The sequence below is a fragment of the Fukomys damarensis genome, unplaced genomic scaffold (assembly GCF_012274545.1).
Source record: "Fukomys damarensis isolate Sample0158 unplaced genomic scaffold, DMR_v1.0_HiC HiC_scaffold_14, whole genome shotgun sequence".
Taxonomy (NCBI): domain Eukaryota; kingdom Metazoa; phylum Chordata; class Mammalia; order Rodentia; family Bathyergidae; genus Fukomys; species Fukomys damarensis.
The window spans coordinates 6,914,674-6,928,135 of record NW_022900926.1 but is presented as its reverse complement, the minus strand read 5'-3'; the positions used below and the strand labels follow the sequence as shown (position 1 = coordinate 6,928,135).

The 13,462-nt window shown below is 45.3% G+C and overlaps 1 protein-coding gene across 2 annotated transcripts in view; it reads right to left on the bottom strand.

Moving 5' to 3' along the window:
* Ncoa7 (nuclear receptor coactivator 7) overlaps positions 1-13,462 on the bottom strand; it is a 113,087-nt gene that overhangs the window by 14,615 nt on the left and 85,010 nt on the right. The gene's annotated exons all lie outside the window — the stretch shown is intronic.

Genomic DNA, 13,462 nt, shown 5'->3' with positions numbered 1-13,462 from the left:
CCTCCGTCACCCTCAGTCCTATGCAAACCCTGTGGCTCCTTTCTCACTCCTGCTGGGGCTGGAGCCAGGCCTCGGCTCGCTAAGCCAGCTCTCCAGAAAGCCGAGTTCCACAATCACAGGCCGTGTGTCCGGCAGGCCTCCCTGCACCCTGCTGCCACCCTGCCAGACCGCGACTATGCTGCGGACAAGTTGGGCACCTTCCTGTGGCAGAGGACCCCTCCCCCGCCTGCCTGAAGCCCGCCTTCCGGAGTCCCAGAGCTGGTGGGATGCAGATGAGTGAGTAACCGGGGTGCTTCCCAGCAGACTGCCTCTCCTTATCCCATGCTCATGTATCAGCCGTTTCCCAGCTGACACAGCACTTTTATTCCCTCTTGGACCCGCTTTCTAGGACACAATGCTCACTTGTCTCTAGCATTTCTCTCTTCTAGGGTCATCATGCAGGGTGATCACTGAGTGAAGTGAGACATTCTCCGAGTGCATATTTTCTTGTGCAAGACCACAGAGACCAGGATGGGCCGTAGCAGTCGTAGTTAAGGTTTCATTTCTTCTCAAGTATATAAGAATATGTAAATCTTGGGCCAGCTGTGGTGCATTCCCGTAATCCCCACACTCAGGAGGCTGAGGCAGGACCACCGTGAGTTTGAGGCCAGTCTGAACTGATACGGAGGACCCTGTCTCAGCAAACAAACAAACAAGTATGTAAATTGTGACAAGTGCAAGTTGGTAAAGACTTTAGTGGAAGAACCTATCTTAGCAGCTGCCAATCATTTCCCTTTCTGGTGATGAAGACACTGGGCTAGCTGCTCCGGAGACGACATTAACTGTCTTGATTTAACTATGCAGATACAAGGCAAGCAGGGCTTCTTGTTCCAGGACAGGGACCTGCACCACTGCTCAAGGGTGGCAACCCGTGCCTGCACTCGATGGGGGAGGTGGGTGGGTGGAAGGCTGGGGAGAGGAAACTTGAGTAAGGTCCAGATTTCCCGGGGAGGAACCGAATGCCTCACAGCCTCCCTTTTGAGGTCCAACATACTTAGAGCCTCCCTGAGGGGTCCGAAAAGATGACACCTCCCCATCCCATCCCTCAACTTCCTGGGGGCTGGGCAGGATGGCTCTGGTCTTATAGGACTGTTCAGGTCCTGTTGTGCTGCCAATGCTGAATTTACCCAGTCCTGCCCCTCGGGCCACGGAAGGCAATGGCCACAAACGTGTATTGAGAGGTGCCTGGGAGCTGCGGCAAGGTCCGGGTCACCGCCGGCAGGAAGTGTTCTTGCCCACTGGAGACTCTCACTCGAGGAGACACAGCTCAGCCAGGAGCAGCAGGTGGAGTTGACCCAGGCTGCTGCTTCCAGGACTGCTGGATCGCAGCGAACCGAGTCCAGGCCCTGGGTCTGTCTGTGTCCACTGTGGCCGGAGCTGCCCTTCACCCTGAGTGAGTACTGAGCTTTGTACGCTGACCACAGGTGGGTGGTCTCTGGGGAGAGGCACTCTACAAATACCATCCGAGGAAGGCTTAGCAGTGTCAGAGAAGCAAGCTGCTGCTTCAGCCAGAGCTGCCGATCACTGTGGCTCCCGCCACAAGGTCTGTACACTGGACAGTGACTACAAGGTGAGGAAGGCTCCAGTCCATGCTGACTGCCTTTTTAATAAAAACGCTAAACTCCAAGGGGGACAGGCACAAGTTTCTATCTGTTCACTTCTGGGTCACTACTTGCTTGGCTTTGAGCTTTACCAGTGAGGCCTAAGTGTATGTTAGGGAGGTGTCCTGGGTGACCACGTGGGCACACACTCCTAGTCCTGTGCTTCCCTTGACAGGCGCATGGCAACATCCGCAGGCCTCCAGACCAGGCAGTCAGCCCTGAGTTCCGCACACAGTAAGTGCTTGGGCAGCCACCATGATGGCTCCCCTCTTTCCTGGGCAGTGGCTGTCTCCACAGACAAGAGAGGTCAAATGAGACAAGGTAAGTTCTGCAGCGGAGCACCTTGAGGGGAAAGGTCCATTAGTTTTCTCTCAAGATACTATATTCAGGGCCCAGTACACCAGGATTCCCTCTCCCTGCGTAACAGTCCCCCACTGTCTCACGATGTTTCCTGTCTTGGGGAGAAAGGGCCCTCATTCTATACCTCTGAGGGAAAAATGGGAGGAAAGAAGACTTAAAATGATCAGCTCCACAAAAGACTATTAGAATTCGTTTGCTCCCCCAATGGAAGGAATACCTGTCCGTCTTTCCTTTGTTTATACTACTTGTACTATATAACTTTTTTCTTTTCTGAGTTGTAATTACCTTATGCTTACTTAGTCTAATTCTTGGAATACTTCTTTTTGGCTAGTGGGGTTTTCCAAGTTGTAAGTTTCCGGAACCTAACAGACCTCGATTCTGGGAACAGACTTAAGCAACTCTTGCTAAATTGCTCAGGATGACCTCAAAACTTGTGATTCTCCTGTCTTGGCCTCTAGTGTAACTGGGATGACAGGCACACGCCAAGTAATCACCTTCACCTTGATCCAGAAACCTGCTAGCATTCCTTCCCTGTCCTTAAAAATAATAAGTTTCTGGAGTTTTTGTTCCTTACCAAAGTCTTTCCCTACTACAATTTCCCTTCGGGTGTGACATATTTGGGTTAGCATATCTCCTGGCTCCTTTATATTCTTTAACTCTGTTTAGATTTTGTTGACCTTTTAATAAACGTCCTTTGTTAAAGCAAACTTGGACACTTTCTGGAAGGAGGTGGAATTTCAAGGTCTGGTTCCACTGCAATGAAACTGACTTTCCCAAGCCCCCAGCTGTGCAACCCACAGCACCCAGGCCATCATGTCCTGACCCTGGGAGGCAGGCGATGGCCTTCTGGATGCTCCCCAGGGACTTGCCCTGGGGCCTGGGATGAATCAGCAGCCTCAGGACCTGACCCAAGGAGGGCCTCCGTAACCCAGGGAGGGCCCGGGCAGCCTCGCCAGCACCTTTACCAGTAATCACAGCTCCCTGGCAGCTGTCCGTTCCTGAGGTGCAGGCAGTATAACTGCTGAGAACAACAGCAAGGTTGAGTACTGGGACTTCGGAAATAGAAACCGCTTGAGGAGGAAGCAGAAGAGATCCCAGAAGGACACAGAAGAAACAGCAGAGGGGTGGGAGTGATATATAAAGTGCAAACCTGATCACTTCAGCATCTGCAGAAAACTCCCCCACTGTCTCCCCACAGGGTTCAGAACAAATTCAAACTTTCTGTGGCTGCCCGAGAGCTTTCCTTTGTGCCACTTTCCAATGGGCACTTTTTGTTCTAGCCCCTTCCTTTAGAGTCCCTGCTGCAGCTTCTGCCCCGGCTCTGGGACACACACTGCTGCCTGCCTTTCTCCTTTCCACTTTTCCTTCCTTCCCTCTCTCCATCCTCCTTTGTCTTTCTCCAAGAGGGATGATAAAGGAAGCCTGGTGGAGAAGCTAGTCCAAGGCAAGGCTTCCTGGGGCCATGGTGGCCCTGGGTGTTGAGTCCACTGCAGGAGTCAGGGAAGCAGCTCTCTGCTGGAGGGGATGCGGCTCTGGGAAAGGGTGCAGGGCAAGGGCGACACAGGTCCCTGGGGACTCCAGAGAGAGGACTCTCAGGTGACCAGGGCTGCTGTGAAGCAGGAGGCTCAGGCCCTGCCTTGGGGCCTCAGGTGATGAGGTGGAAAGCAAAGCTCCTGAACAGTACCAAGAGGGCTGCGCAAGCCAGCCACCATCTGTGCTGAAGCAGAACTCAGCAGGCAGGGAGGAGCTGAGGCGAGGAGCAGAGGAGCAGGCTCACCCGTGGCTTGGTGGAAGGGCCACCGGCAGGGAAGAAGCCAGAGTGCACGGGCCACTGGGGTCCCACAGAGCCCTGGGTGTGAGATACAATGCTTGGACCTTACCTCAAGGGCACTGTTTCTCAAAGCGTGGAAAGGGTGGCCCCAGCCCACTCAGAAGGTACAGGGAGAACATATTTTAATAATGATACACTTATTTAAGGCGTATTACCAATAAATACAACTAGTGTATCTTACTCTGTTTTCACAGCTATTACTGTTCCAGAAACAAACAAAACCAAACAAAAAAAACACAGTGATTTGATGGAAATCTTTTAAAGACAGCTGTTAAGTAAGAAGCAGGAGAGATGCTGTGCAGGGATGAGGATATCTGCTGAAGGGAAGGATGTGTGTGGCCACCCTGAGCCATACCCTCTGGCCCCACAGAGGAGTTCAGGGAGACTGCAGTGGATGGCGTCAAATAGAGAAGGGACACAGGGAGAGACTGGCCGGAAGAGAAACAAAGGCTTTGTTGCTACGGTTACAAGAGGCTCCAGGTAAGAGATGCTCAAAGCCAGACCCAGGCATGGCCATGGGCATGGGAAAACCGACCACACACTCTCCAGGCAGGAAGCTAACTGTCCAGCTGTGACATCCGCCTGGGCACACGGGCTTGGCTTCAGCATCCTGCTAATGACAAACTCCGGCTGAGTCGTATTTCTTCATTAACTTCAACACTCCTCACCTTTAAACAGGCTCCTGTCAGGCTTCACCCCGAGGGAGACACAGTGTTCAAATGACAAACCCTGCTTAGCAGATAAAGTTGTCATTTCTGAAGAAGAAACGGAGAGAAGGAAAGGAGACCAGGGCCTGGAAGGCAGCACTTTACTTCCAAGAAAATGAGGCCTAAGAGATGGAAGGAGAAACAGCAGCAGCAGCTACCTATCACTTAGTGATAGAAAAGCTTGCTTACTGTCGCTGTGTCCCAGATTACGGTATTATATTTAATGGGTCAAGAGCAGACGCTTACGTGGATTAGCTGATAGAAGTAACACAACACTGGGCAGAGCCAGGATGGTCTTAGGCAAGCACTCTGCCATGTCCTTTGTGATCAGTCTGATGGTCCTGGTTACACTAGTTCATCAAAGCCTATCGCTAACAGGCTGTGAGGGCAGAGAGATAGAAAACTGGATGGGAACCTCAGAGCTCATGCTTGGAACAGATAATAATTCTGCTATCCACACCATTGGTGTACAGGCTTGAGGTATAATCACAATCTATTTTCTATTAGACAAGATTCACCACTACTTACGGCAGGATTTACTTTAGTGTTGTTTCTTTCTACCGCTGTTTTTTTTTTTTTTTTTTTTTTTTTACATAGTGGTTGGGTTTTGAGGGCACTGCTCTGGAAGGAGCTGATGCCACTTCTTATGGGCCCTGAGGAGTTTCCATCCCTGGGACCGGCTGTACCGCTTTTTTTTTTTTTTTTTTTTTTAAAGATACATCTTGGTAAGCTGCCCGGGTTGGTCTTGAACTCTTGGAGTCAAGTGATCTTCCCATATCAGCCTCTGTGACAAACCAACATATGCAGCTCCCCTACTTTTAAAAAAATATAGTTGTAGGTTAAAAAAAAAAAAAGCCTACATTTCCAAGTCAAAGCTGCAAGTTCCCAAATTGGTTTTACCTGTTATGAGCTAGAAGCTTCTGGAAAGTTCCTGGATCTCTCTGCGCTTCCAAAATGACAGTAAGGAAATCTTTTGGTGTCAGGAGCACTGAATCCATGAGGAAGTGCATTCTACTTTTAAACATATCTTTTAGAAAGTCCCTTCTCTCTGGTGACTTGGAATCTTGCCACCATACTAATCAGTATACTTAACCAAGATGACCCAGGGGCAGAAGACGCATTATTTTCCCATCAGTGGACTACAGATTAGGGGAAAAGAAATGGGAACAAGCTCAGAACAATGCAACCATAAACTACTCATCTCATTTCACAGTCTCAGGCAGCGGGCGCAGGGGTGCTGCTCATTGAACAGCCAGGGCTTAGCATGCATGAGGCCCAGGGTTCAATAGCCAATGCATGAGTGAACACACACATACAAACACGAAAGAAGACATGCAAGGGAAAGAAAGAAGAGAGAAATAACAGGGCCTAGAAAGCACTCAAGTAAAGGTGCACTAGCCTGTAGGTCTTGTGTAGATTTGAAATGCACTTCAGTCTACCCACTCCAGAAGTTTCATTGTGAAAACAGCCCCAGAAGCCCGGAATCAACTATAAAGGTCGTTGTTTGAAAATGATCATTTTTAAAAATCCAGCTCAGGGTATGGCCAGAGGTCTTTCTGTGAAAAGGTAGTTTTCCTTGCTGGGTAAAGTTGCTTCCAGTTCTAATATTCTATAACTCCATACGCAACCAGCAGTGTATGCAACTCCACAGGAAGCCAGTGGTTAGTAATGCCTGGTATTGTGTCCATTTCTACAGCGTCTCAGGGTGTCTTTCCAAAGAAAACTTATGAGGCATCAAGGGAATATACTTCTTCGGTGCTTATGTACAACCATGTGGCTACAGCTAAGAACACTGTATTGGACACAGTAGCCTCTCTTATCCAGAGGAATACTCTCGAGCCTCAGAACATGGCTGTAACTGAATAGCACCAAACCCTATATAATACCTAACACTTCACCCTGCACCAGAGATGCGAACCTCTTACAGATTTCAGCGATAACAAATAGCAGCTTCAGCATGCGTACCACAGGTTCACAACCACTTACCCAGAGGAACTCTGATAAAGTTTAATTTATGCTAAGCATGGTAAGAGATTAGCAAAAAAATAAATAAATGAAATCATTGCAACAAAATACCGTAACAAAAGTTATGTGTATGTGGGCTCTCCTCTCTCAAAATATCTTTTTTTTTTTGGTACCAGATATCAAACAGTGATCAAATCACTGTGGTTTTTTTGTTTGGTTTTTTTGTTTTTTGCGCTTGTGAGGCAGGCAGCGGCCCCCCTGAGCTAAGTCCCTGGCCCAAAATATCTGATCTTTTAAAATTTTTACTAGTATAGTTCAAGTTTGCAGAACACACCCTCATGGGGCAGTGGTACTCCTCATGCATACAACACATTTTAATTCCCCTTCCCCACCTCTTGGTCGCCTTCCTTTTTGTAAAATATCTATCTCCTTATTTCCTATTATCTGTCTTCTTAAACATCTTACTGTACTGACCTTCTTTTCACGATGACATAAGAAGACACAATGCCAGTGTCATGAGGCAAAGTAAGGCAGCCAGCACGGGCACTGTGGCCCGGTGCCAGGCAACTAAGGAACAGTCACTCGAAGGAAAGCCCTGAGAGGCTGCAGCGGTCCCTGCGATGACCCATGTGTTACTAGGTGACCACGCAGAATCACACACTGCTCGGATACACTGCAGAAGGGACGCTCATGTCCCGAGCCAGGAGGCAGGTGAGGGTCCCAGGACTCCACCAGTCTTCTCAGACCTCCATGTGATTTGAAACTGATGAAAGGGATATTTCTGGAATATTCCGGTTAATATTTCAGAACCACAGTTGACTGGATGACAAACCTTGGAAAGTAAAATGCAGATAAAAGGGGACCACCATACTCAAAATTTGCAAATGTGGACTCCTCCACCAGTGGTACATCAGCAGAAATGTCAGTTAGTCTGACTGAGGTGTGTACCTCACAGGGTTCATGTATATGACACCACCATACTGTTTACCTTAAAGACACACACTTTAAAAAAATTGATCCACCTCCAAAAAGCTGGAAAATTACACCTTTTTGTTTTGCTTTAACAAAAATAGTATCAAAGCTGTCTTAAGAATCACTACTCAAAACAACAGTAGTAGTGATTAAAAAAAAAAAGAAGCACACAAGGATAAGTTCTAGAAGTTCATATTAATGCTAATGCCAGGGCCTTATGTATTCGAGAGGCAATGGCAGATTTGTATTTTATCAGTCTGTTTGACTTCTTTCTTAAATTAAATATTTCTGATACACACGGGGGAGATCTGACACATATGATCTATATTTCAGCTTTTTTTAAAAAAAAGAAAATGGGAAGACAGAGGTAGATAGGTTCACAGCATCCATTCGTAGGCAGGGCTCCCTCTGCCCCCAGTCTTTAGCCTGGCTTGTTCAGGTACTGAGCTTTGCAAGTAGAAACCAAGACCTTCTAACAGCCATCAGAAACTGCAAGCAGCACCAAAACGCCCTATATTAAAATAGAACTAGAACAATATACTTCAATCAAAGTTGTGTGGGTAGTCTTTCTCTCAAAACACCTTATTTGACTATTCTATGGTTCAGACGATGGTTGACACTGGAAACTGAAATCATGGAACAGGAAACTCGGGAGGAGGTGGCCCCACCTCTGCAGTTTCTGTGTACTTACTCCCAGACGCTGTGTGGGACACGATGGCAGGGCCGACTGGTGCACAGTGGCCATGCGCCTCAACTGCCCCAACGTGCTGGAGTTCACTGCTGTTCCACAGAAAGCACAGCAATCCTGAGAAGCGCCTGCCTACCAGGGCTCTTTCTCACCAGCATAGGACTCCTGGGAGAGTCAATGATTAACCACAGACACTGGCCAAAGCTGGTTTCTGAAGTCAGCACGGGTGTTGCTGCTTAAGACATTTCTGGAGGGAGTTTCTAGAATTTTAAGTAGAAATTTAATGGGCACAATGACCAGGAAAGGAATGAAGAACAAGCAATGTAACTTCAAAACATGTTATTTTTTAAAAAAGAGCAAAGGTGAACATATTTATACATATAAATGGCCAATAAGCATGCACTTCAGTCACATTTGCTCAGTAGTAGTTTTCCAAAATGGGTGTTAAATGGTAAAGGAGTAAGACAATTTCTTCTGGGAATGTTTTTGGAGAACTTTCGCTTTTTCTTTTCTTACTAGCAATGCTCTTCCCTTGAAACAATAAAGTGACATTGTGGGCTTGGCTGTAGATCCAGGCTACAGGCATGGCCCCTAGGTTCAGACCCTGGCACAAAAGAAAAAAAAAAACCATTATGGAATGACATAATGATGTACAGTACTTAAAAACCACAGGGTTTGTTTTCTGAACTATGTTGGGGTGAGCAGAACCTAAGTTGCTGCAGAAAGCACAGGACTTCAAAGAACATTGAAGCCCAGGGTCTTCCTGGCAGTGGCAGGCATTAAAGACTGATTTCAACCCTATTCCACTAAAGGGAAGATGAATTTTGATCTAAAAGCTACACATTAACTATGGCAAAAGATTTCATGATAGAAAACTAGGTCAGCTGGTAATTCCCCAAATTCATTCTTTATTTTCTAAAACAGTGTCTTAAGAACACTTGGGTCAGCCTTCATGAGGGTCTTTAGGACTTGGACATCTTTCCATTGGAAAATGAATTTAACAGGAAAATCAATTTTCTTTCTTATGATTTTGCTTGTCATTATAAAGTAATGCACGCTTCATTAAATGCAGGCAAGCAGAATATCCAACAGGAGAAAGACACTCTTTTAAGTAAAAGGAGTTTACAAAAGTAGTTGGCTTAAGTAAAGTAGTAGAGATATACAGTCTGCACAGTACAGCACTGTGACATTAATCAACACAAGGGGAAAAAGGCTCAAAGGCTACACTGATGAAGTGGACTGGAGTCAGTGTCGTAACATTTTCTTCTCTTTGCTTTTTAACTATTTCTTTCAATAGTTAGAAGGCCAAAAAAAAAAAAAATGAAAGAAAGTTGTTAGAAGGTCACGTATTTTAGAAGAAATAATGAGTATGTTTTTATCTATTAATTATGGGCTCATTCATACATGCATCCACCCAACTAACACTAAGGACTATGTGTAATATAAGAGACTCAAAACTGTTTTTCAGACACACAAGATTTTTGTCCATGTCCTTAGGAAGCTTATGGATGGGAAGCTTTTCTAGGAGGACAGGGCCACAGGTGAAGAGTGGAGAAAGTGCTGTGACAGTGGGAAGATAGTGAAGGGTATCTTAACTAGACACAGGACATTCGTGGAGGAGACGTCTGAACTCGTACGTACCCTTAGGTAAGGGATGACTTGGCATGGGGGAGGAAGCCAGGCCTCCCAAGAAGCCAAACCTGTATTTCCTAAAGGTGAAACATGGCCATCTGTCTACAACAGAGCCAGCATAGAAGCAAGAGACCCAAGAGATGTTAAGCAGAGGGAATCGATGGACATGGTGACAGACTCCGTGGGGAGAGGGCTAAGAAGCAGGCTTACGTCCTCATCCACGCCTCACATCTGGTGGCTCCATTGATTTTAGCAAGAGGCATGAGTTGGGAGACAGGGTCAGGGACAAAGGTGGCAATAAGAAGCCCATGTTAGGACACAGTCAGTTTTAAGTTTGTCTGACCCAAGAATGATCCAAATATTGAAGACTAGTAGGAACACACCCATTTGGGGGTATATGCTGGCCAGTTCTAGCATGAAGACAGCTGGGAATTATCAGCATAGAAGAGAAAATTAGATTACAGGTATGGACAATAGTATGTATACTGAGAAAGAGTGAGGGTCATTAAAGAGAACACAAAAGGCAAAGGGAAAGCAGAGGAAGGAGACAACTGGGAAGGGATGGTAGGGAGAAGGAAAGGGGCTGTCACGGTGGGCAGTCAGTGGTGTGAAATGGTATGGAAAGTTCAGTAAGAGCAAAACGAGCTTTGATTTCTCACAATATGGAAAACACCCAGTAGACCCAAAGGATAATCACTGCAATCCAGGGAAGGGGCTGGATACTCTGTTGTTTAAAAGGCTTTTGTTTTTTACTTTGTTTTCAGATGTTTTTATTTGAAGGCTACGTTCAGTACCCCTTGAGCTAAGCCGTGTATTCTCAGACAGCTCCATTTACTTTCACACTTGTGAAACAGAGTAACTCCCCGCAACAGGCTTCAGTCCCCCATATTTCTAGATGGAGAAAGACTGATGGCTCCTGTATGGGGAAAGGGTACAGGTGTCCTGGTTCCTCCTCAAGCGCCTGTCTTTGGTCACTGGTGAAGGCATGTTAGGAAATGACTCTGAGGATCATAGAATCTGCACTGGCATAAAAAGAGAGAAGACCCACATGTGAAAAGGAGTGTTTGAAAAAGGTCAGAAAGGCCCTAAGCTTGGTTGAGTCCATAAAGTGACTAGGGCAGCAAAGCTTTAGATTGAGGCACATCCAGAAAATGCTGGCAAAGGGCTTTTAAAAACACACGGTTTCTAGACTTTAACCCTGAATGCTTAAAGGCGATGAAGATTAAAAAAAAATAAAAGTTTAGGATGTACACAGCGGCACACACCTGTCATCCCAGCTACTTGGGAGACTGAGGCAGGAGGGTTAAGTTCAAGGCCACTCTGGGTCACTTAGCAAGATCCTTCCTCAAAAGTTGACTCTACCAATGCACCAACACTAGAATCACCCTGAAACTGCATACAAAACATCTAATGTCAAAAAACAGAAAAACAGTAACAAATACAGAGAGGAAATTTAATCAAGTCTTTATTTTCATATAACATTTTGATGAGATCACCTCAATTCAATGAATGAGAACCCACGGGCACTACCAGTCACAATTTCACTCACTTCTGGTCTCCATATTCACTGAGATGCATCTGACCAGGCAAAAGGAACTTCAAATATCCAAGGAGATGAATAAATTTGGAGATAATGCAGAATTTCATTTCCACCCTAGCCAAGAAGAGACTCTGAATGTATAGAATATCCCTCCCAAATGCCATGCATCAGCCTAAATAAGAATGCAGTTAACACACAGCCTTCCTCCTGCCAGGCTGCTCTGGTGGAGGTGAAGAGGAGACGTGACCTCATACAACTTCAGAGCACATCGCCACCTTGCGCTTGGTATTTTGAGCAAGGTTCTGCTGCAACTCAGTGCAACCCAGTTTCCTCCTAAGTGAAACAGGGAACAACATTATGTGCCTCCCAGAACTGATGTGTGGATAAATGAGATGGCTCGTGTGAAGTGTGGGCATTCGTGGGATGCCCTGCCTGGCACCCTAACCCTCTCCAATGGAAAGCTGGGAAAACTGACAGATGAGTTGGCGAATTAATTTACTTGACTAACCCTTTTGAATTTTTAAGAGTGTCCATTCTACCCTGGGTGATGAATATATCCTGGACGCATCTTTGCTAAAGCAGGGGCTCAGCCACAAGGAAGTGATGCACTTCCTATGGTTCCAACTCAGGCATCAGAATTGCGTCAGGCCCCAAGGAAGCTTGGCACCCATTCTGTAAGGTGTGTGAGATGTCAGACGGATGGCACATGAATCAAAGCTTGTGACTTCAGGCTTTGTTCTGAGTATACCAAAACGGAGAGCATACATTTTTGAAAAAGAAAGTTAAAAATTCGATCCTCAGTAAGATCTGACATGAACTAGTTAATTACTTCTAACAATACAAAGTAGCAGGGGCTGGGGATTTAGCTCAGAGGTGCTGCTGTCTGACTTGCAAGCACAAGGTCCTGAGTTCAATCCCCAGTACCAAACAAAAACCAACAAGTAAAAGGTAGTGTTGGTAGCCAAAAAGTGACTACAGACAGGAAATAAATCCTGATGTGCATTTACTATAGTGAAGAACTAAAAATCAAAGATTAGACTAGCACAGCCTTTTTTGAAATATATGTGTGGACAGACAAGTAATCTCATAAAATTAAAATGTAATCAGAGAGCAAAATCAACTGTATACTATTAAACCAATTAGAATAAATGGCAGAGAACACAAAATAAAACCAAGAAATTTCCACAGAACCTAGTAAGCTAATGGCAGCTATGCACATAAAGCTTACTCCAGACAGAGATGAGAATGAGCATACTTAACCAGAAACGCTTAGGACCTGTCCACAAGAGTAGCTTTTCACCAAATGTCCCTGGGAAAATGTTGGTGTGAAGAACAGGTACATTTTTTAAAAAATGGGGCCTTGAACACTTGATTCTACCGAAGGCTAGAAGCCTCAGAGAATTCTAGCGAGGAAACAAGTATCACAGGAAGTAGTACTAAAATAGGTGACAAACCGGGATCTGAGGCATATACAGATGGCATGCACTGCACCATTAAAAGGACAGACGCCTGTACACACCTGTGTCCATCACTTGTTTTCGTTATGAAACTACAAAAATCCCAACTATTGAAAAGTGCTTGAATAAAGAAAATACCATGCTTTCTAGAAGAGAATCAAATTAGCTTATATGAGTTTAAGTATGTGTGTAGGCACAAGATACAACTATCTATCTTATAAGAATCAACAGGCTTGTTGACCTTGATTAGACTGTAACTAGAAAAATAGCACAATTTTTAGCATAAAAAATAATTTTTTACAAATAAATGTACTATACACTAATATATCAAGGATTAAATAAATGTCCTATTATTAAAGGAGATACAGAATAAAAAGTCTCAAGCTACTATTAACTTACATAAAACAAATGTTATTTTAAAAGTGTTCACTCAGTTTTAAAATGAAGTTTTCTTTTTTTTAAGATGAAGTATTTTAAAGTTACGATTGTTTCCTTTTTTCAGTACTTAGATTTTTCAGCATGTATGGAACAGAAAACTGTAGGTGGGAGTGGAACTTGCTTCAGGTTTCCATATAGGACACACAGTTCAAGAGTTCAACACACCCTGTAACTTGGTGAGACTTCCAGGGGCTGTGACGGTGAACCTTTGAGAATTTTCAGTGATGACAGA